A 24,769-nucleotide genomic window follows, 5' to 3' on the forward strand; every position below is an offset into this window, starting at 1 on the left:
TAAAGCATGAGCTCTGGAGTCTACTGCCTAGGTTTTAATTGTACTCTTTCACTTACTAGTTATGGGACCATGGGAAAGGTACTTAACTTTCTATAGGATGAAGATATAACAGTATTTACCTGCTAAGGTTAGTTTTAAGGATAGTTTATATAAAATGCTTAGAACAATTGTTGGCACATAGTTAACACTCAGATGTTAGCTGCTGCTTGCTGTTGTTATTGTTATTAATTCTGAAGATACCCAGCAGTATTCCTTCCCTACATATTGAGAGCTTTTGTTTTAAAGGTAACTGTACAAATTGCAGTTGAGAGTAGTAGGGTGACAGATTAGGAAGCTTTAATTATGCAGTTTCCCCTATTTCCTTTCAAGGCTTTTTATTTTCTAGAAGCGTACTTTTCTTCCATAAACAAGCCTGCTAGGATATACTTAAAGCCCATATGTGGGAAAGAACCTTTCCTTACATGTTGGCTCCAAAGCTAATAGTTCAGTTCTTCAGTCTCTTAGGAGTTGCATGATATGGTGCTCACTTGTACATTCCCTGGAACCCAGCCTGAATATAGGCCATTTTGATTCAAACGTTACAAATCTTTCTTACTCCCATTTCTTCAGTTCTAAATCAACTGCTAACTTTTAAAAATAATTTTTGCTGGGAAGACAAATGGTTTTACCAAGGGAGAAGTTATTTCTCAACATTAAATAAATTAGAAATTATAATTTATGCTTAAAATAATAACATTAGTACAAGCTTTAATTCTTGTCTTTGCCCCTTCTTCACTGTTCTTAATCCTGCCATGTGTTTGCAAACCATTCTCATGACCTTCTGCCTGTGCAGCATATTTGTAGTGTGGCCAGATTATACATACACCGCTGACTTTCTCATCTGACTTCCTAAATTCAGCCTTTGAGCCCCTTTTCTTTGAGTTTTGCTAACAAAGTCTTCTTGTTGAAATGAATATTATTTCTCATGGGACTTTATTGATGGTGTATGAAATAATAGGATCATACTTTGTCAAGTTCAGGCCTGAGGTCCTACAGTTTTAGACATATCCAGTTTGCTATTGCTTACATGAGTTCAGTCATGGCATTTCAGGTCCAGAGGCAGTTACTTCTCATTGTCATCTTTAGCCCCTCCCTTCAAATTAAAGGGAACATAAAAATGAAACTCAACATCTTGCTTTTCTTCCATTCTCTGTTAGTTTAACTAAGTAAGTTGGCTTGCCCTCTTTTGCCCTTTTCACACCTCCAAAATTAATGTTATGTGCAAATTTGATTATAACAGTGTGAATTGTATCTAAGTTACGTTTGAATACAGACTGAACGCTGTTTCTTGTGGCTTTTTTCTTTATAATGGTAGTAGATGTGTCCAGTGTTTTTCTTTCTAGCCTGCTTAACTCCTATGTGGTTCTTGTAGCCACGTAAGTTTCAGTTGATTTAGTGATCTTGATTTCATAGGACAGTGTATCAACTGCTTTACCGAGATCAAAGTACACAGGGTTCATTGCATTCCCTTCCATTGCTAAATCAGTTGTGCTATAGTCAGGAAATCCTGGAGCCTTGAAATCCAGGATTCTGGTCAAGGTGAAGAAGCAGCCCTTCTTCCTGGCTTTTCCATTCTGTTGATATCTTTTCTTTCTTTTCAGCATTTATTTGTTCTGCTGTGTGTACCAGGCTCCGAGTCCCTGAACTCCAGAAGCTTTCAGCCTAGTGCCCTGTGACCAGTGGTTACATTCTTGCTGCAAACAGGAAAATCTCTGAGCCTTTCACTCTACTCCTTTTCTTCTGTCATATCCATGGCACTGTACCCCCATGAACATTCATGCTGGAGAAAGCAAACCCAATCTAATTGTGCCCTCTTGGTAATAAAATGTGTTGACTAAAAGTAAACTCTGTGGCCAACCAGGTTGCCCGAGTTCTGGTATTTGCTAGCAGTGTGCTGTGTCCGTTTCCTGATCTGTACTGTGGTGATAATGATAATTACTCCCTCATAGGGTTGTTCTCAGGAATAATTGAGTTAATACATGGAAAGTGATTAGCATTTATTGCACTAGGGTTAGCTTAAAAGTCGATGAATAAGCTTTCAGAAGTTCAGATGTTCTGGATGTTCCAGTCACCTTGTTTCTCTTCATTGCTATTTGCCTTGGCCATTCCACTACAGGCAAAAGAAAGGATTTGAAAGTCAAAGTATCCTGTTTTCTACCTTAAATTGTTCAGATTGTTTTTCTTTTTTTAGGCACAATTATAATGGATAATTGAGAATTGATGTATTCAAGGTAGTGATGTGTGTGACTTATTCTTATCACTGTCTGTTTTGCTACTTCCAGATGTGTGATGTTACAGATGCTTATATATTTTTAAAGTCATTTTTAAGAGCATTTTTTTCTTAATAATGAACATTATGCAAGGGTACTTCAAAAAGTCCGTGGAAAAATGGAATTAAAAGATAATATATTCTTTCCATGAACTTTGAGAACCCTTCATATTTATTTGGCTTGTTAGGACAAATCCTTGTAAGTTGTTGGGCTTTTTAGTATATTATTTTAAAAAGATAATAGTGCCCAAGGAGAATTAAAACAATTTTTTAAATAAGGAAGCAGAGATACCAACTACAGAAGATGAACAGACAAAACATGCCTTCCAAAGAAAAATGTCTTATAGTACAGTGTTTGGTCTACACAATACACATCATTATCAACAGTCAGTAAATAACCCAAGGCTTTCCATTGCCAGCAATCTGTATCAGGAACATTTTGGACATCTTTACTGTGTCACTTGCATACAGGTATTTGCATTTGATCAAGCTTTTTTGGTGTCTTACCCTCTTTTCATATTATGCTCACTAAATCACAGTACATCAGCCAGCATGGCTCACTTCACATACATATTTGCATACTAACTGAAGAATGAAAACAGAAACTTGGAAAAAATGTATTAAGATTATGTCTCTCACAGTTTGACCAGTGAATCTGTCTTATTTGCTATTTGATAAAATAATATTCAGCTGCGGCCCAAGAACATATTTAGCCTAATTGATATCTACTTATATCAGTTGGCCTGTTGCAAAATACATTTTATACTTTACCAAAATTTGGCAAGGTGATAAGGTAGCATGATGCATTTGAGAGACAGCATTACAAGTTATGTTCTAAAAGTGAGGTTTTTCTGAGTAAAAGATATGTAGCACAGAATCGTAAATCCATAGCCCAAACGCACCCACTCATTTCTCTTTAATTAAAAGGTGGAAGAACAGACCCACGGTGAGGTTTAGCTCCATTACCTACTGCTTTGAGAAAATCACTTAACATCTGTGAGCCCCTGCTGCTGCTTCTGTAACACAGTAATAATGACTCCTTCCTGCAAAGGCAGTTCTGAGAATTCAATGAGGTAGGGCATGTGAGGGTTTGTCGTATGTAAATGTTAGTAATTCTGGGCAAGGTGGGTGGGTTCATGATGTGTGTGTTTGGAAGATGAGGAAAATGAGGCACTGAGCTTAGGGAGATGCCAGCTCAGGCTTTTAGCCACCCTGGCCCTGTGTTTCTATCTTATGGCTGGGTCTTCCACTTCCTGCTGTGGAGTGCTTTAAATAGCACTTTTCTTCTCAACTTGCTCAAAGTCAGGAAACTTTGTGCTCCCAAAGGAGCCTAAACCATCTTGCAGGCAGATTTTTTAGAAAAGATGATTTGCAGCCTCTTGCTACATTTTGCCGTGGGAAATGACACTTACTCTGGCTTCTTGAAGATGGTTAATCACCCTCTGTGGGTAAATGCCAATCAAGCCAGCCAGTTGGCTCTTGAGAAAGGCTTTCATGAAAGTCACAGCCCAGGTTTTGCAGAGGCCAGGAGGTAAGCATGAGTGCCAGAGACCTCCTTCCCAGAAAATCCTGTTGCATGTGCTACTCTGGAAGTGAAGACGAAGTTAAGGACAGTCAGCTGTGAAGGATGCTGGTGCAGAGAGGCCATCTAGTACAGACGCCAGACAGCTGCTCATTTTTCATTTTCTTGTTTGCAAAATCCATCTGTAGTAATCGCCAAGAATCCTGATATTCACACACACAAATCTTGTGGCAAACATTTTTAACCACCAAAGTAAGATCTTTCTCTTTTCAGATGAAGATAAGCAGCATTGTTTTTGTCTTTTTATTTCATTTATTTATGTTTTTGACTAGTCACGTGCAGAAGTGAGAAGGGGGGAAAAGGAAAAGGGAAAGGAGTTCCATCTGTAACTTTGTGTGAGCAACCACTTGATATAACTCACTACCTTTGGACCAGCAGCAGCATTGTTGTTGGAGATGAGTTTATCATCTCTTCTCTACACTGTTAGTCCAGACAAGCTATCTCTTGTAATTTAATTTGGAGCCTCTAAAATGGCCTTCACAGTGCTGCTGTCTTTGTCCATGACCTTTGCAATTTAGGGAGTAGAGACATTCAGAGTGAACCCCCTCAGATTTTTCCATGATCAATTTCACCTTTTGTGGTATCATGTGCCTACCTGGGAGCATATTTTTTTCTCTTCTTATGAAGTTGTGATTTTAATTTTGTTTTTGTTTTTTGGGTTTTTTTGCTCAGCATTAGGAAAAAGAAACACTTCTTCATGAAGTACAGGAGTGGGAGAATACCTGATGGAAAGTGTGATGTGAAGCTTAGGTCTTATGGTTCTTAGGATTAGGAAACATGTTAAGAACTGTGTTGTATTCTCCAAACTATAAACTCGGTGAGATCTATACACAGAGTGAATGCTATTAAATATTTTCAGTGAGGAGAAAAGTTTTAGTTTTAGAGAGCCTAAGAGAAACGTGGTTGTCCTGTTCCCAAAGCTGGCCAGTACTCTGGAAGAGAGTATTATGAATGCAATTTGTTACCTAGTAAATGGTACAAACTTTAATACATCTCATAAAATTATCACTCAGCACTAGTGTACTAGGACAAAGTAGGAATAGTTTACTGTTGACTTTTTACATGAATGACTTAATTTTTCAGAACTAAGGGAGATTTTTTAAAGTTAGGTAGTCTAATCTCACAAGTTCCCACATACAGAGATTAAGGCTCTGCAGGTTAATTTAAATGTGTTTTCCTTGCCTTTTCTTAATAATCTTATTTTTCTTCAGATGTCTTCCTTCTGGGCTGTTAGAGTTGTAATGAGTAACAGAAATGAAGGCAAGAATACCAAAAGATATTTTTACATAGAATTGTGTCCTTAAAAACATGGTAATTATTGACAGAGTTTTTAAAATGACAGTAGTTTTGAGCTAAATGCTCTCCTTTGCGCTCCCCCTCCCACTGGGTAGAAATGGTAGCTCCTTGGGAAGAAACATTTTCGTTTGTGAAGGGATGAAGAGGTGACAAGTCCAGGGTAAGCAAGGGTCTGAGAGAAGGAAAAGGTGGTAAGAGCAGGATCCTAAAAGGATGCTTAGATCCCTCAGGAAGTTTTCAGTAATAAGCCCTCAATAGACTGTGAGTGCTTGAAGGATAGTAATGCATCTTGCTGACTCTTACAGCCCTTCTGCCCAACCCCTGCCATACTTGAAGGCCGCCCCTGCCCTTTTGGTTCATCTGTCTGTGCTGCTCTAGTGAGGTGATGGGAAGGGGTGGGGGAGATGGGGTTCATCTCACTCACTTTCTCCATAAGTGTCTGGAGGTCTCAGCATTGTCAAGAACCTTAATCACCATTTAATATGCACTGTTTCTGTCCTACATCAGGAGGCTAATAGCAGCACGCTACTAACAGGTGAGCGTGAACTAAGTGCTAAAGCAGAAGGAAAGGGAAAATGACAGAATGTCAGCATTTTAGCAAAGGTGAGGCTGTGTGTGTGTTTTTGTGAACGACCTTTGACTTTTTCTTAAAAAGACCCAGTTAGAGAAAAAAAGAACTCAGGGAACAAATATTAGTCAGCTGATTAGGTTCCGAACTGGACAGACTTTGTACCTTGGCATACGAGTGTCTGTCCTAGAATCTTTTGAACTTTTGCCACCAAGTAATTCTGAAAAGGCTGACAGAGGCAGTAGTAGGTTATGAAAAGAGCACAGTGTCCTCTGCCCAAGTAATCAAGGTACATATTCTTCAGGTTGGTAAAGAACCTAGCTAGCTCAACAGGATGAGCTTGTGAATAGCAGCATCATTCAGAAGAGATGAAGGAATGAATTACAGAGTCCAATGGACTTGACTTTTCTTCTAGAATTCATTATTGTTTTAGGAGTTAGCAGTGTATAGAGGACATGGCCCAGCATTTGTACTTAGGAAAGACCTGTATTCAACTCTCCATTTGACCACTTTCTAGCTGAGACATTGGGACAGTTATTTAACTTCTCTGATCCTGTTTCCTCATTTGGGAATATGGGAATAGGACTTTTGCAGATCTGTTGGGAAATGTTAAGGCCAAGAGGAGATTAAGATGAGATGCTGTCTAGTGCTGAGTAGGAGCTTAATATGCATCAATTTCTCTCGACTTCAGCCAAAAGATAGCTTTTTATGTAGAATAATCATTCTTTATATTGTGTTCTCCATTTTGAGTTTGGAAATATGAATGACTTTTACTTAAGCCAACAGCTTGATGACAAAAAGGAGCTGTTTGTCAAAGACAGTGCTCTAAGTGCCTTGTAACTTGATAGATCCTGGGTACAAGGGCGAGCAGGTTACAAATACTAACTCCTAGAGCTGGCACACTCTGCATATGGCAGATTCTTAAACCATCTGTTTCCTCTTTTTTCTAGCACTATCCTGAAGTTCATCTGAGGCAGAGTTCAACAAAATAAACCTAATGACAGAACTTTGGAACTTCTCTGTGCTTCATATGCACCGAGAAATAAGGAATCGTTTTCTGAAAGAACGCACTGTGTACAGGATTATGTTCCGTGTGGAACTGGTATATGTCAATGTTGGTGGACTGTGAGGATGAGGTTGGTCTGAGCAGGGACTCAGAATACTGTACAGTTGTGTTTTTCCCCCTGGCGGTTCGTGGCGGCTTAGTTTGTGGCAGCAGTGTGCACGCTTTCTCTTTTGAGTCGGTGTGGCACAAGACAAGTCATTTCCCATCCTGAAGCTCCTCGGCTGCCGACTGTACTGGCTATAGTAGGATGTGGCCATTAACTTTAAAATTTGCATAGATCCAGCCTCCATTCCCCTGGCAAGGCTGAGTCTCCTCGTTGCACCTTCCCCGAGGTGATTCTTTTCAGGGGGCGGGAGTGGGGAGGTGAGGAGAGGAGGAGAAGGCCGATTGCTACTCGGGCGCCCGCGGCGGGGAGGAAGAGCCGAGGAATCGCGGAGTCCATTGATTTAGGTACATGTGGACGTGTGGGGAGCGGAGAACCTGGGCGGGGGCTGGAAACGGAAGGGCTGCGAGAGCGAGCGGGCGGGCGGGCGGCTGGCGGCGACGCCGCCGGTAGGGGGAGGCCCGGGCCGAGGCCGAGCCGGCTCGCCCGCCACTGCGGGGTAGCGGTGTGGCGGGTCGCCGCACGCTGGGGAGAGCGCCCGGCGGCGACCCTGGCGACCGTGGCGACCCTGGCGAGGCGAGCGGCCGTTCTGCAAGCGCAGCGCCCTCGTCCTCGCTGCCGCTGCTCTGCGTCCCTCCGTCCCTCCCGCCGCCGCCGCCGACACTCGGATCCCTCGCTCTTTCTCTCCCCTGTGTTTTCAAACAGGAAGTGCACGGCTGTCTGTAACGTGCTGCCGGCTCCCAGGATGGAGGAGTGAAGTCTTCCGTCGCCGCGGTTCCAGCCCCCGCAGCGCGCCCGCTCGAAGCTGAGTCCCCGGACAGCCCCCTGAGGGAGCAGGGTGGCCGCCTGGTCCAGGTGCGCGGGATCGCGGGGCCGGCGGGCTGGAGAGCTGCGCCGCAGCCTCGCTCGCCTGTATTTTCTTGGTTTCCCCTCCCTATCCCCCGCTTTCTCACCCGAGGGGCTCTGCCAAATTCTGTCGCTGTCGCTGCCCGGGGTGTCAGACCCGAGCGGGAAGGCTGCGGGCAGCGCACCGCACCCAGGACCTGCCCGGGCTCCCCGGTCGCTTTCCAGGCTGCGCTGCTCTGGGGCTTGTGCCCGGGGACTCCCTGGAGTCCCCAGCTGCCCTTTCCACCCTTTCCTCCTCCTGCTGCTGCCTGAAGCAGCAGCTCTTTGTTCCTCCCTCACTGGTCTGGGGTGAGGTGTGGGGACAGGGACGGAGGGAGAAGAAGGGGGATGAGTTGTGGGTGAAGTGGAAGGGGGGCAGGAGTAAGAGTCTTGGTTCAGAAATCCCACCTCTTCAGTTGGTGAAACAGGAGAGCCAGGCCATCACAAACTAAGGAATTAGTGATACAGACACACCGGAAAGGTAGGGACCAGGAATGAGGGACAGCAACAAGTTCGGAGGTGTTTACTCGGCTGTCTGGCTTGTTAACTCCGCTGTGGTTTCTTAGCCTGGTTCCCTTGCTGAGTGAGAACATACTTTAAAAGTATGTACCAGGCATCCTTATGAAATTCCCTTTGCCATCAAAGCAAAATTGAGAATAGCTTTTCGCAACTTCACCAGGTAAGTTATAATTTCACTTCCATATCTTGCTCCATCTCAGATGTTCCTAGGAGGAGAACAAAATGCTAGGGAAAAGGCTGGCTTTATGCTTCAGACTTTTTGCTGCTTCTTTTCCCTGGCTGCGCGCATGTCTTTGGAGACTAAGTCAAATTGACTTCTCCCCCAGTGAAAGCCTGGCCTTGTTTTACTGCCTGTATTTATCTGCCTGGTGAAACTCCAGTCTTGTGGAGGGACACTAAGGGAAGTAGGATGGCTGAGAAGAATCAGTTTGATGGGATGATTATATGGCCTCAAATTAAATGTCTGAACAGTATTAAAGCCAGCAGCATCTTCTTACTCTTTAGTTTGGAGGAAGGGATGTGAGCAAATGACTAGAGGGGAGGAAAGTGAGACTCTGCCAAAGAAGGGTCTCTCTGCAGCACAGAGGGAAAGTACACAATCACAGTATTACATATACTTGCCTATTTCACCTTATTGGGCAGCCAAGCTTTCTCTGGAGGCAGGGTTAGTTGTAGAATTTAAATTCATGAGTTGGGATGCTGACTATAGCATTCTAATGCTGAAAATTTTATAATAAAATATATCTACTACATAATTAATTTTGAGAGGAAAACCTTTGGTACTCAGATAGACTGGTAAATTTGTACCACCCCCTCCTCTTCCTTTTTTTCCATATTGGCAGTGTGTGGAGGTAATTTGAATTATAAGATCCCATTATTCCAGTAGTCTTTCAGAACTTTAATCTCTTAAAATGCAGCTGCTTTGAGCATTGTGATAATATCAATAATTGATATAATTGAGTAGCAGTAAGTAGCCAAGATACCCTGAGATCTGAGCAATTAATTTCATCTTTACTATGTAGATAGGCATGGGCTTCTTAAGTCTGAATTTAACTGTCAGATGTTTGTGTTTATGCTTCTCTTCTTGACAAATATATCACATGATTAAAGGTGAAAACAAGTCAACAAGAGAGATTATCGAAAGACCTGTGCAACCATAGTGTCTTGCCTCTATTTTCACACCCAGGTATACTCTTTGTCCTCCGGTTCATTAATTTATTTGAGGATTTTCTTCAGCATTTGTCACTCTGCTCTAAGATATGGTAGAAGGGCTTTTTGACCTTCCAAGCTTGTCCCCCTATTTTGGAACAGGATCTACTCACACCCTAGTGGAATTTAAGCTCAAGAATAATAATAACTGGCCTTTAGATTGTCATTTTCTCTTTACAGAGTGTATTTTCTGTGTCTTGTTTACTCCTTTCCGCAGTACTGAACTGATGTTCCTTTCAACAGTGTGGTGAAATAGGATTCATTTACTCTAATTTATGGGAGAGGAAACTGAGGCTGATAAGCTGTGACTTGTCAATGGTTGCATTAGTAAATAGAAACGCTGGTACTTGAACAAGAGTCTTTTGATTTATAGTCCTTGGCTTTTTTGCATTCTGGAAAGTTGCAGCCTAAGGAATAGATGGCAATACTGATTCAGGTGGTGCTTTGCCATTCCAAAAGAGAGCTAAGCAAAATTACTCTCACCAGATCTCCAGATCTTTTCCCACTCCTTTCCACTCAGGCTCTGCCCAGAGCTTGGGTTTTTTGTTTTTTGTTTTCTGTTTTCTTTTCAATGTTAGAAATTTACACTTACTCTGTGTCAATGACTAGATTTAGCTGTGTTTGCATCGGTGTGATTTGTATTCAGCTGCCAAAATTCTAATTGTATATTTTAATTTACAGTTATCTTTTGTCATGTCTTAGCAAGTATCTTTTAGAGGGGTCAGATTAGCGCATTTTAACTTTTAAAAATTTTTTTAAAAAAACCTCTGGTTTACACCTAGGACAGTTTATGCCCCGAGAAAGTAAATTAATTAATAAATTATGCACAGTATGTGACTCTCCCCACACTCCACTACCACTGCCACTATACATATCCCATACTCTCTCACCCCAGTTCAGGATAACCCACTGAAAATTTCACTTTACAGAAAAATGTGGGCAAACGCATATAACTTTAAATTATATATTAAATATTTCTGTAATATTCCTCAGGTGGAAATAAGTTTATTTTTTTATCATTGTAGTGCTTAAAGTTGAAGTTCTCTTTGGCTAGGGTTTTAATGTTGCAACTAGAACAACATAAATTAAAATTTGGAGTACATTTTCATTTGAAAATGCTGGATAAAATATTTATCTTCTTTTCAATAACTGGAGTGTCTATAGTGGTCTGTAATTTCCCCTCTATAAAATTGTGTCTAAACAACAAGAGGAAGAGGAGGTCAGGGAGGGGGAAATAAGAGAGAAAATAAGTGGTCTTTCTTTTATAAGGGAGGAATGAAATGATACATGTGTATTTCCTAAATATACAGTGTACTGCCATTTCTGTCTGTTGATGAGTTGCAGTGGCTTGTGAACTAGCCATGTGTCTCTCCCAATAGAGAGGCTAAGAATAAAAGGGTAGCTAGCTTTGATGTTAAATGCCAAGGAAAAGGTAATGGCCAAAGAGGACTAGGAATGGAGATAAATGCAAGTTAAGATGTTCATTTTTTCAAAACCCTCTCTCTTTTTCCTTCATTTGTATTAAGAAATAAAAAATACCTTTTCGGTCAGAAACTATAAACTGTAAAGCATTGGTTGTTAACTCTTAACAAAAATTAGGAACTTTTTATTTCATAGTAAAAGATTTCAAAGATCTGGACTTGTTCAGAGTTTTCCTTTTTATCTCTGGTGATTGCAAATATTTTGTGACAAAGTTATTTACTATCACTCAACTGAATATATATTGCAAATAATGACCACAGCATCTTCCTGTGTTTGTAAAACAGTGTGTATATGTGTGAGGTAAATAGTCAGTCTACAGACCTCTTCCAATACTCCAGAGTCCACAGGTTGGGAATCAGGGCCAAAGGAAAACAACTGCTTCAAGCTGAAAATGCTCAAATGGTGATGAAAAAGGTATAATACGTTAGCCATCAGGTTATAAAGATTCCCAGGTGGAGTTTGTTTCCTCTTTGTTGTACATTAAGTAGGTCATGTGTAAAGTCCTGACTTTGGATTTGATCTTGTTTCTGGGTTGTTTTTGATGATCAGCTTTGAGATCTTTCCAGTTACTCAGTCGTGTATAACTGGATTTCTTCTAAGAGCATTTTCCCTACAGTACTTCTGTGAATATCCCTTCCTTGTGTTTGAAAGTCAGGACTGTGACACCAGTTGCAGAATCACGACTGTCCTAGCCACCCACCACCACTAGCAGCCTTGTGTTCCTTTCCCAGAAGCCAAAGGGGCTTTCCAATCTGAACCTTTACAGTGTGTGGTAAGTGTATGGAAGGAGAGATATTATTTATCCCTGTTCTGCAGTGGGAAAATCTGATATATAAGTTCATATTGAGTCAGTCTCTCTGGTTTCCATTCCTCTTGTTATGACTATGGTACTCTATTTAAGATGGATTAAGGACGGCACTGGAATCTATTAGGGTTAGTGCATGAATATACTGGAGATAACACCAAAAATCGGTGGAGAAAAAGTGCATTATTTGATAAACAGTGTTGGGGAAACTGGCTCACAATATGGCTCTTTTACCTTGTTAAAAGAAAAAAATCACTTCCTATTTATTGAATGCCTCGTATTTGCCAGATACTTTGCATGGATTCTCTTTGGTCCTCCTGGTATTGTGCGGTGTGGGTTATATCCTTGTTTTATATGAAGAAATGGAGGCAGGCAGAGAGGATAACTTATCAAAGTCACACGGACCAGCTAAGGCCTGGACTTGGATCCAGATTTGTGCAATCCCCAACACTGCAACATTTCTCTCACCGCATCTCCTGCTATCTCTGTCCTTAATTTAACCTGTGAAAAGAATTGATCATGGTCTGTGTAGTTTTACCTGCCTTTCTAACAAAAGTTAACTTAAAACCATAGAGAATATAAAGACCATAAGAACAGGTACATGAAAGAGTCAACATTTTATCAATATTTTTGGCTTTCGTGTAGTATGTAATCATTTTTTTCCTAGGGAGCCTAGGGGTATGGAATTTATTGGCCTTCATGAGAGCTTCTTGAGGCAGTATTGTCCATAAGCAATATTGCTGGATCACAGGATGTATGCCTGCTAATTTTACTAGAAACTACAGAGATTGCTGTGAGGTTTATACCTCCACCAGTACTGTATAACAACTTTTTTTTTTATCAACAAATTTCATGATTGTTGCCAACTTGATAGGTCTTGATTATAACTAATAGTTTAATTTTGCCTTTTTCTGATTACTAGTGAGGTTGGGCATCTCTTCATTTACTCAGTCTCCCTTTTCTATGAATTGTCTTTTTATATGTTTAGCCTCCTTCCCCCCTGTCTACCCTCCTCCCCCTTTTTTCTATTGGGTCTCTTGCCTTTTTCTTGCAAGAAATGCCTTGAAAGAGTTTTTGTGGAACTCCTCGTATATTCTAGAAATTAATCACCTCATTGTCTTTAGGTATTGTGAAATACTTTCTTCTTGTATGTCACTTCTCTGATAACTTTGTGGTTCCTTTCAGTAACAACAACAAAACAGCATCAAAAATCTTTAATTTTAATGTAGTTGAACCCACCGATTTTTAATATTATTATGGTCTGTACATTTTGAGTCATATAAGAAATCCTGTCCTATTCTGGGCTCACAATATCATCTTTCCTCATTTCCTTTTATTAGCTTTATAGGTTTACTTTTATCATTTGGGTTTTTAAATTATTTGTTATTTGAGAGATGAAGTATTAATCTGAGTTTTATTTTTAAAAAACTGTTCATATTGTGAGCCAATTTCCCCAACACTGTTTATCAAATAATATACTTTTTTTCTGCAGATTTTTGGTGTTATCTCCAGCATATAAGTGCACATATATAGAGGTCTGTTTCTGAGATCTCTATTTTGTTCAAATGACTTATTTATGTTTTCTTGGGCCTTTGATACACTGTTTTAATTGTTATGTGTACATTTATGTAACTTGATCTTATTAGTATGATTGATATACAAATGTAAATTTAAAAATTCAAAAATGTTTAAGATTATTTCAGGCAGATCTCTTGCTCTTATTTGCATGCATTAACTCTTCACAACTATAAATGTTTTTTCTAGAAATGTGTCTACTTAATCTGGGAACATTCTTTAATTTGCTTATTTGATAACATAGTTTAACATTCCTGACATTTCATCTTTGTCTGTGTTTTTTCTTTTTCTTTTGCTAGCAGTTATGGCTCCCTTTCATACCTGGTCATCTATATAGGGCAGTGGTATCTCACTTCAAAGGCTTCTCTTCAGTGCTCTGTATGTGCTTATGGAACTATGATGTGCATTCCTGGTATGGCTTTTGAATGAATGTTTTATGAGGTGTGATGCCATAATACATGGGTGAATACTCTTGAAAGCCTGTTAATTATAGATGTCTCTTTGTTATTGGGAAAACTTCACCAGTTTCTGCTTTGGCTTTCTCCAAGTTCACTTCGTGGCAATCTGTTCTCAGTTCACTGGGTTTCATTCCTCTTCCTGTCTCCAATTTATGTGACATGGAATGCTAGGTCACTTTATTTGATAAGAGGGCATTTGCATGCTTGCACAGAGTACAATATACTTTTCCCTTAGTTTATAAAATGTGATAAAACCATGTTGTGCTTAATATGCCTTATTATTTTAAATGAATTTGAAATCATTATGTGGGACAAATTATGGTCTTAAAATGGATACTGCATGACAGAGTTAGCCTAGGCCAAAGATGTCACCCTTGGTCAACAGTTCTGGGATTATATGGGTGATAGGCTGTATGTTTTCCTTTTTTTTTTTTTTTCTGTAGTTCTTCAAGTGCTTTATGGATATAGGAGAGAGTTGCTGTCTTTTTAGTTAACTACCGATATTTACTAAGCTTGCACAAAGGCTGATAAAATTATAACATAGAATGTTCTGAAGTCTGAAACATGCTTAGACGGGTAAGATTGATGTCTGTGGGCTATTGGAAATGTTCTCCTATTGTGCTTTAAACCGGATTTATTATGTATTCACCTGAGTTTGCTTATAGTGGCCCCAGCTAGTGACCTGACTGAACTTACATACTCATTAGAGGACTTCATTAGTACGGATGTTTTCCATTTCTGATTCAGATTGCTCTGTGTCCCCCTCACCAGCTGTCAGATACACCTGTCCTACCAGCCTCCTCTCTTATTCAATTATTCTAATGTAATTGACAGCCAACCCAGTTCATCCATTCAACAGACATTTGCTGAGCTCCAAATTATTAAATATTAGTTCCCTCTCTGTCTTCCTCCTACCTCCTGTGTGCCAGTCACTGTGTTAATTTCTGAGGATACAATCAGAAGATAGACACATAAACTATTAACTGGAACTTAGAATTTAAAGTACTTTAGAGCCATACATTGTGATAAATATTAATAGAGAGTGGGGCACAAAGGAGGGAGTGGTTTGTTCTTGTTTGTGAGGAAAGAATTGCTGAAGGAGGTGACATTGGTGCTGTGTATCGGAGGGATAAGATTATTTACCAGGCTGAGCAGGAGAAAAGCCCAGAGAAAGGAAACAGCCTAAGTTCAGTGTCCCAAAGAGCTCAATGTGTGAAGAGCACGAGTATGAGTGATTGCAGCAGAGATGGTATGCAGAGGGGAGAAGGGGCTGGGGGTGTCTCTCAGTTCATATTCCTGGTCCAGCCTACATCTAGGTCCATGTCTAGGGCCATGCATCCATTTCTGGAATTGTGGGCTTTATCTTGACAGCATTGTAGATCATCAAAGGTAAAATAAATGCTCAAATCACTATCTTGAGGTATGTGAAAAGGAAGCAGGGAGAAGTCCAGTGGCTATTACAGTAATCCAGGCAGCGATAATGAAGACCTGAACTTAGGTGATGATGGAGAGAAAGGAAAAGAAGGAAGGGATTGGTGAAACATGTAGAAGTAAGAATTAATTACTGATTAGATGGAAAGTGGGAAGGGAGTAAGAGGAAGGAAAAAGAAAGATGACTGTCAATTTTTCTGGTTGGGAAATTCACTGTCTGAAGGTGTCATTAGTGAGGATTGAAAACATCATAGGAACAAGTTTGGAGAGACTAGTGAGTTCAATTTGAAGTGAAATTGTGGTGTCTGTGGGACATATTTCTGATCTGGAGAGGTCTAGGCCCCAGGAGAGAAGGCAGGGCTGGAGGCATTGGGGAGTAACTGGAATTGATCTTGGAGCCATTAATGTAGTTGCAGGGATGGCCAACAAATCAAAGACTGAGCAGACAGAAGGAGATAGAATCAGGAAAATCTAGAAGCAAAAAATGATAATGATATTGAACACCAGGTGCTTTGCTTTGGTTTTGTTTCTATATAATATGTCATGTAATCCTCATAACAATCCTCCCAGAAATAATTATTGTTATTGTCTTTTACAGACAAGATATCTAAAGCTCAGGTGAGCAACTTGTCAAGTCACAAAGGTAGGTTTTGTTTTGCTTTTGGTGACTGGCTGGTACAGGAATTGAACCCTAGACCTTGGTATTATCAGCCCAATGCTCTAACCAACTGAGATGACCAGCCAGTCCACCCAGGTAGTAAACAGAGAAAAGCCATCAGATCTGTCAGAGGCCACGGAAAGGTCAGGTTAAGTGAAGACTGAATATAGGACATTGGATTTGGCAATTAAGTATTCACTTGGTAGTCAGAAGAGTCCTAAAATCTGAAGCTGGACTGTCACGGGTGAGGAAAGAGTAGGCATTGAGAAGTGGGGGCATGGGGGCTGGGGAGCGGAGAGAAGGTACACGTTTATCTGTGAAGGCATTTTTTGTGTGTGTGATGGTGACTGGAGCTTATAGTTTGGTTGAGAATAGTGAAGAGAAAGTGACTAAAGGTGAAAGAGGGAATAACTAATAGAGTGAGGTTCTAGGAAAGGTCGGGGGCCAAGTTTTGGAGCATAGAGAGGGAATTGGGGTATTCATTCCATTGGGACAGGAGAGGAGGGGAAAGAGATAGGTCTGACTGTGATGAATGTTCACATAGAAGGGAAGGAAGCTGAGAAAGTTCATTCCTGATGGCTTGGGTATTCGCAGTAAAGGAAGGGAGAAATCTGCTGAGGCTGAGGGGCCTTGAGCAGACAGCTATAAGTTAGTAACAGTTACCTTAGAAAAAGGAGCCCACTGATTTAGGATGGGTAATAGTCGTGCAGCTTTGAGGGTTTGTCAGTGAAGGTTAGGTGCTGATGGTTGATAGAGTAACATTAATAACATGAATGACCTTTTAAAATAGAACACACAGTCCTTGCCTGAAACATTGTTTAGATAATGATTTAAGGGAGGAAAAGAAGGATAGAAGGAGAAGTAGATTGACTATTAAGGAACTTGAGTCACCTAATAGGGAAGTCACCTAGTCTCTCTGGGTCTCAGTTTCCCCATCCTTCAGTGGAGGAAGTTATACTTACCGTCCTCTCAAGTCTGCTGTAGCTCTCAGAACTTGTGTGAGACTTGTACACCATCAGACAAAAATGAGTGGATAAGAGAATAAGAGTAACTACATTCCTGTTATTTATCATTTATGGGTTCTTCTGATAGCAACAATTAATGCCAGTGCCTTTGGAGAGTTGATAACATGAGACCGGGAGAGCTGTAATATAACTGTCCCCAAGTGTCTACTGTTGTGGCTGTGTGTGACAATGGGAGAGAGGTAGCAAAGTGTCAGAAAAGGGGAAGGAGAGGAGCTTGACGCTGGGAGGGGAGTTGTGCATGAGGCAGATAGGCTGGATTTGCCACATGCCCTGCCTGCTGTGCGCCACAGTTCCCTGAGAAGTCACTGGCAGCAGAGGATTTGGTTATTTCATAAGGGAAATGGTGGTCCTTGCACTAATCTTTCTGTTGTTTTTCTTCTTCTCTGATTGCATTTCTTTTCACTGGGCTCATTTCTCCCTCTTAGTTAAAAGTATAGCATTGTAGAATTAAACAGTTGGAGAAGGCTAAGAATTTATAGCATCTTAAGAGTCCTTTCTCCTTTCTACCCCCTTCACCGCACCTTGATTTTCTTTGCCCATAAAAAAATCAGAAAGAGTTTGAAGCATTTTATCACTCTTCTGAGTTGGGTATGTTTTTCTCTTGGAAGGTTTACTCTTCAAAGATGTTTAACAACACTCTGTGTCTCCTTTTACAAACAGGGGTAACATCTTAAAACCCTAGAGGTATGATTAGCATTAAAAGGTAAATCTAGGCAAGGTAAGTGGCTCCAGAGATTATTGTAATAATTTAACAAGCCTAAGCAGGTGATAGGGCACTCTTTTTAAAATTATGCCTCTAGTCTTTCTCCATGCTCTTACAGATTTGAGAGAAACCTGGGCATTTCTTTTTTTTCCCCCTTTAAGCTATTACACAACTTAATGCTTGGAAAATTCTTCACAGGAAAAAACAGGGTGTAACAGTTTTTGTGAGACATTTTTTAAAAATTTACCCTTTTAGCCTAGTCTGAGAATACATTCTCTCTACCTCAGTGCTTTAGTTTCTTTCTGAAAGTTTTAATTTCCCCACATAATTAAATAGTCTTCAAAGTGAAACATAGTTAGAAAATTAAAATCATTTAAACTTGAACTTAAAACGTAGTCTATAAATGTGTTCTTCTGTTTCCTGAGAAACAACAGGAAGGATTTGCTTTCTCAAAATAAACTACTGGTCAGAGCAGTAGAGATCAAAGATTCCAGCATCATCACACAATGGGAAATTTTCAGTCATTTTTCTGACCTCAGAAAAATTAAGTCTAATACTAGTTATTTTTGCATGAGGCATTAGGATGTATACGGACAATTCAGAAACATACCTTTGGCATATTTGAAATTGTCTTAGCCTAAATGTTGACTATCTTGTATGTCCAGGAGAGTCCACTTCCAAGATGTATTTGATCAGTTTGGACATGCTAGACAGTGAAGCAATGGAAAAATATCCTTCTTGGGCATTAAATTTGGGAAGAATAGAGAAAAACTAACTGACTTTCTGCATCCATGTAGCATCTAAACTTGAAATTAAACTCACTAGGTCAATAAATTATTTCATAGCTGTGCTAGAAAGGAAAGTTTAGCAGCTCATATTGAACACTGAACTGCACTGAAAAAAGAATCTGCCAATAATTTTATATATATTCTCAGGTATGGATAAGGACATTTATTAATATTTCTCTATTTCCAGTAACAAGGTATGAGAGGCTGTTTTAAAGAAAGGAAGTCAATTCTGTTATGGTTGGCAGATTTTCATTTGTGGGATACAGGCAAGATGAGGGAGAAATATAAGCACTCATTATTCATCTGTCACTAATTTGTGTCAAATAATATATGATTCTGTATTCTCCAATGGTGTAAAATAGGTCAACATTTTGAAATATTGGACTGTATTCATTGTATTCATTGATAACTTTATGGAATTTCTCAGTAGACTAAATTTTTTTCTGCCTTTGTCTTTCAAGGAAAAGTAGAAAAGGAGATCTCAAAGCAGTAAACAGCTTATGATCTCCGTTTCTTTCTCAGTCCCATTATTTTTAACCTTAGTATTTATATTTAAAGTGAGTTTGTTGTTGACAACACATGTTTGGGTCTAATTTTTTTAATCCACTCTGACAATCTGTCTTTGGTGTATTTAGATCATTCATATTTAAAGTGATCGCTGGTATAGTTGGATTAATATCTAACGTGTTTGTAACTGTTTTCTGTTCATTGTGTTTGCTCTGTTTCTTTTTTTCCCCTTATTTTTATTTCGCCTTCTGTAGTTATAAGTGAACTTTTTATATAATTCCATTTTATCTCCTCTTTTAGCGTAATAATTATGCTTCCTTTAAAAATTGTTTTTGTGGTTGCTCTAGAGTTTATAGTTGATCTGTTCCTTAAAAGGAAAAAACAAAAACATATTTCTGTATCTGTGTGTATGCGTAGAAAAAAATTTGAAAGGATAAACACTAAGACATTAAGAGTAGTACCTCTGCGTGGTAGGATTATAGATGACTTTTACTTTCTTTTTTATAGTTTCCTGTATTATCTGATTTTTAATAAAATAACAAGAAAGTATTGCTTTTATAATCAGAAACAACAGAACTGTTCATTTTGAAGAGAAAGACACAAATCACAGCAAAACAAACTGAAAATCTCTTATGGTTCTAACATTTATACCCTATCTCTGCTTCTATCATGTGATAAGCACATTCTACCGCAAGCAACTCCGTGGACTCCACTGGTAGGAAAAAGGAAAGCATTGGCTGCTTTTCACCTTGCATTGGAAAGGTTGTCAGACCATGTCCTGTACCTTCTCTGCCTACACAATGAGAACTAACTCTCTCAGAATGATTTGGAATCAGTCCACCCTGTGGTTTGACATAAAAAATGTTTCTACTTAATACAGAGTAAACCTGACCCCTCTATTTCTGTATAATTGAGGTTTTCCTCTACGTGGAATGTCTTTTTGCTTCTTCAATGTCTTTCAAAAAATGTTGAGCAGAATATGAGCACTTGAAAACTAAAGTATAGCTTTCCATGCAACATTGTAATAGTTTTTTGGTTTGCTGGTATGAAACCTGCTTTCCTTTTGGATGGAGCATGGGGGGGATGTCAGGGGTGTAGTATCTGTGGTAATACATGAAGAGATTGTAAACTCATGTGAGGTTGTTGTTGGTCCATCTGGATTTCAGGGAACTCAGCCCCCTTTGTGAAATATTAGAGAAAATTACTGTTACTGTTCTTGAGACGTTCATTTTATCTTCTGAATTTATTTGGGTTCATGTGTAAACCAAACCCGAATTAAGGTTGGAGAAAGTGGCATGGGTTAGTACAAACAGATGGAATGTTGATTTATTAAAAAATGGTTTTAGTTTTAACTAACGTTCCAGGTGTTTTGAAGAAAGTCATAATTTTGTAAATACCAGCTTATGAGGGACTAAAATTGGGACTATTGTCTTTTGCTACCTACCTGCTGCATTCAAGTAAACAAATGACAAATGAAATGTTTTGAGTCTTCTGAAAGAAGAGAGTCTGTGAAAACAAATACCTTTTTTCTGTACTTCTAGGTGAAAAATTATAGGTCTCAGTTTTAATATATCTTATTATTAAAGCAAGGAAATTTCCTTTAAGGTAAGATATGTAGTAGTATATTCTGTTTAAAACTAATAAAATTGAACATTTTGATATAAACAAAAACAGAAAACTCATGAAATAAGCATATATAGTAAATAATTTATTCACAATTCATTGATTATTGCAACTATCTTAAAGTCTAAACAAATTTTATGAACACAAAAATAAACAATTGCTATTTAAGGGATTATGAGTAAAATGTAACAAATTTTCTTTACACTATTTTGATGTTAGATATTTTATAAGAAGCAGAAAGATAAGAAGTAAAATTTTGGGGATGTTTATTAAGAAAAGCTTGAAATGTTATTGAATTTTTATTATTTACAGTACAAATCATATTAGTTAACTATTCAGTAAATGTTAATAGACTATGCAGTAAATGTGAGGATTTAGGGTAGGTAGTTTGACGCTTCTTTTTTTACTCATTTCTGAATGAGAGACTTGATACATGGATGTAGTAGTGGAGGAACAATAACAGAAATTCTAGGTTTGTTCCTGTCTTAGCCTATTTTTCTAAGCATTTACCTGTGTTGGTCTTGTTGCCTTTGACCTGCTGTGTTCCTTCCCTCTGTTTTTAACTTGTCAAAACCTACATTGTGACATTCTGTCTGCCTTTTTGCTCCTTAGGAACAGCTGTGAAAATTAGTTGAGTGAGAAATGATTTGTGGTTAAGGAGTGTGAATGGAGGAAAGAAATTATCTTCTCATTATTTTAAATACAGGGAAAGGATTATCTGCAACTCTGAGCTTTCACCCCAGAAGAACAGATAATATAATAGGTTATCTTTGCTTTTATAAATGTAAACTATAATGCTTTAACAACTACTTGTAGGAGAAGATTGGTAGGCACTAATTTTGACTTGCGTTTTCATCCATTTATTTCATGATGATTACCCTATGTTTCCTAATCACTTGCTCTTTGAAAGAGGTGAGAGCTTCTGGTCAATCCTGCCACAAATGCCCAGTATAAGGTCTAGATATTAGAGCTGTGCTTGACAGAGAGGCTAGCTCCAATTTTTTGCTTCCAAGATGTGGTCATAAACAGTCAAGTGAAAATTATAAAATGACAAAAATTACTTTGGTGGTACTTTGTAAAAATACTGAGCACCAAAATAATATTTATATAACTGCTATATTAATATACATTTAATAAATATTTACAAACAATGTATAAAATATATGAAATGTTTTCTGTATTTGCAAAAGTAAATTTCCCTGCCTTTTTTTGATGTTTAATTTTAGATGAGTAACTAGTACATTTTGGGGGCAGTAACAGTAAAGCCAAAAAGCAACATTTTTACAACAGTCTCAAAGTACTATTTGCCAAATATTATTCCCATTTTATAGATGGAACCCAGAAGCCAAGTAGTTAGTTTGAGTTGAAGGCTACTTGTTAGATGAGTCTCTCATTCCTAAGTAAGTTTTCATAAGTGCTGGGCAAAAAAGCTTACAAATTTCCTACTTAAGGCAGACTTATAGCTGAACCATTCCAAGATAAAGAAAATGTAAAATTTAAGCTTTTCTGGAAGAAATAAAAACCTCTGCACTTTCAAACCTCTCACAAATCGATAACATTTTAAACTAAATTTCTTATGCTAAAACTTAATTAAGGCAACTCTGATTCTTAACAGAAATAGATATACATCATCCTCCATGAAATAACTAACCAAAGAGATGCTCACCTGCTTCCTTCCCTTTAGTAAGTTTATTAATCCCAGGGCTCTTTATTCTTACAAGTCCAATTTTTAAATCCTATATTTTATAGGATTGAAAAAATATTTTCCTTAATTCTTTTAACGTTCTCCATTCTTCCCTTTAAAGATATTGATCAGGGCTTTGACAGGAAACCTCATTTGCTGCAGATGTGATGATCTTCTGGGATAAAAGTAGGTAGAAGTTTTAGGAAGACAGACTTTAACTTAATACAAGAAACAAATCTTCAAAGCCATGCAGAGCAGGACCAAAGTGCCTCGAAGTATCCAGAGGGCACTTTTGAGAGGCTGTTTATCCTTGGCCAAGGGAGTAGAGAGATTTGAAACCTCCCATGGGAGCATGGGCCAGAGATGCTTTCTGAGGTCACAGAGTGTGCATATGTTATTCAGTCACAAGCCATGTGCTAGAAAAGCCCACGTTCAAATATAATCTCTGCCCCTACTAGCTGTGTGACTCTAGAAAAGTTAAATAGATTCTGTAAACCTGTTCCACCTAAGGACAAAATGATGTGCAGATTATTGTGTGAATTTAATGTATACGAAGAGCTTAGCATAGTTGTTCCTTCCACCTGACTTTGTAGTTCTGTAGTTTTTCACTCTCTGTTCCTTTTGTTTTCTCTTTGTTCTTCTTTTTCTGCCATCTCATTCATTGTTTTAGAGCCTTTAATGGTTTCCTCACCTTTTATTGTCCTTTTCTCTACCTGAGCTTTAGGGCTTACCAGTGGTGCTCAGGGACTCCTTGAGCTCCTTTGGTAGCATCACCATCCTTGTCTGAAACCTGGGTAAGTCCATGAACAGGTATGGATTCTCTGTGTCCTCTGGATGTGGCATACGGGATGGCCCTGAAGACCTTAATAAAGCTAAAATACATTGCTACTTTAGCTTTCTTAGGAGCTTGTACAATAACACTTTCTGCTTCATAGTTGAGGGTTATGAAAGCATCAGATAGGAGCTAGATATGGATAGAGAATAATATTTTTATGCAAGGATTTATGGATGTAGAAATCTATATTAGTAATATTTAATTTTCTTTAAGTTTCTGTTTTGGAGCCAGGATCCTAATAGCAGACGTCGTATTTGAGAGAGAATAATAGCAGGTTGAAGAGGGCCAGAAGCATTCATTCTCATTAAAAGGAACATTTAACATAACTTGAAGGAATAACTGTAGATACTAAAATGGCAACAACAAAAAATTTATTCATTACAAACTATCTGAAGATTCACTTGCTTGGCAGAGTGATGTCATTTAGAAATGTAATAGAATCTCGTTAGTATATACTTCATGCCTAAAAAAGATCTGGTTATGCCATTCGGGAAATAAAGATTGTTAGAGTTAGAAGGAACTTTTCAGGTCACTCAGTGCAGTGATTTTCTTTTTATAACAATGAAATGAAGAATCAGAGAGGAGAAAATAACTTGATTCTTGAAACATAACAATATTAAAAAAAAATGTAAAGAAGGGAGACATAGTCCCTAACATTGTAATTATTTTCTTACATTCCAGTACAACACCATGACTTCAGCCTCTGGATCTGGGAGTCATTTCTTTATAGCTCAAAGATAGTCTCTACCCTGTTAGCCCTTATTGCTTACTAAGGCTTTAGTGAAAAACTTCCTTTGTTCTTTCTCGGGTTGTTTCTTTCATTCACATTTGGTGATTTTATGAAATTTTTGGTTTGTTTGGTTGCACTAGCTCAGATATAATCTAAGTAGTCACATACTTGAACAGTTTAATTCTCCTACGCTTAACACTTTTTTGACCTTTTACTCTGTGCCGAACATTTCTATGTTTTTAAGTGCTTTATGTTAGTTAACTCTAGGAGACATATAATTATAGTCATTTGCCAGGTGAGAAAACTTAAGACTTGAAAAGCTTAAGCAACTTGTTCCAGATTATACAGCTTGTAAACAAACTAGATCCCAGGCAGGTTTTCCAGAGCACATATTCATAATTGCTGCCCTTCTTTATGTTTTCTGTCTGAGTAATGGGGGCACAGGGCATGGAAACTGAAGCTCTTACTGTGACAAACAATCCAAGGAAGATCACCTGGCCTAGGCCCTTGGCTTCCAGTAGGTAAGGTGTTTTTTCCTGTGATTTAATGGATATGGTATGCAAGATCTTGTTTTATTTTTTGGTTTGTTCTTTCAAAATAAGAATGATCTTTTCGTTCTTTGTTATTATTAAATTCTCATTTAAAGAAAATATGAAAATACAGAAAATAAAGGGGAAAGTCAAAATAACCTTTATAGCTCCATAGTCAGATGATAAAGAGTGGATTCATATCTCAGCTGTATCACTTCCTGGCTGTTTGACTTTAGACAAGTGTTACAGCATTCCCATGCTTCAGTTCCTTGTATGTAAAGCAAGAATAATAATAGTGCCTGCCTCATATTTTTTATGATAATTAAGTGGATTCTTATTTGTGAAGTATTTAGAACAGTGACAGGCATATAGTAAGTGCAACAGTGTTTATTTATTAAA

General features: G+C 38.6%; 1 protein-coding gene across 2 annotated transcripts in view; it reads left to right on the forward strand.

Annotated features, from left to right (window-relative positions):
* Nucleotides 1–24,769, forward strand: part of LRRC8D (leucine rich repeat containing 8 VRAC subunit D) — a 118,043-nt gene that overhangs the window by 14,752 nt on the left and 78,522 nt on the right. The window contains exon 1 of one of the 2 annotated variants that reach the window (XM_063106106.1): nucleotides 7,714–7,778. The exons of the other annotated variant lie outside the window; for it this stretch is intronic. The gene's annotated coding sequence lies outside the window, so the exon portion shown is untranslated. Of the gene's footprint in view, nucleotides 1–7,713; nucleotides 7,779–24,769 lie in introns of those variants that run through there. 2 annotated transcript variants of the gene reach the window in all.

Source organism: Cynocephalus volans, chromosome 8 (genome assembly GCF_027409185.1).
Source record: "Cynocephalus volans isolate mCynVol1 chromosome 8, mCynVol1.pri, whole genome shotgun sequence".
Classification (NCBI taxonomy): domain Eukaryota; kingdom Metazoa; phylum Chordata; class Mammalia; order Dermoptera; family Cynocephalidae; genus Cynocephalus; species Cynocephalus volans.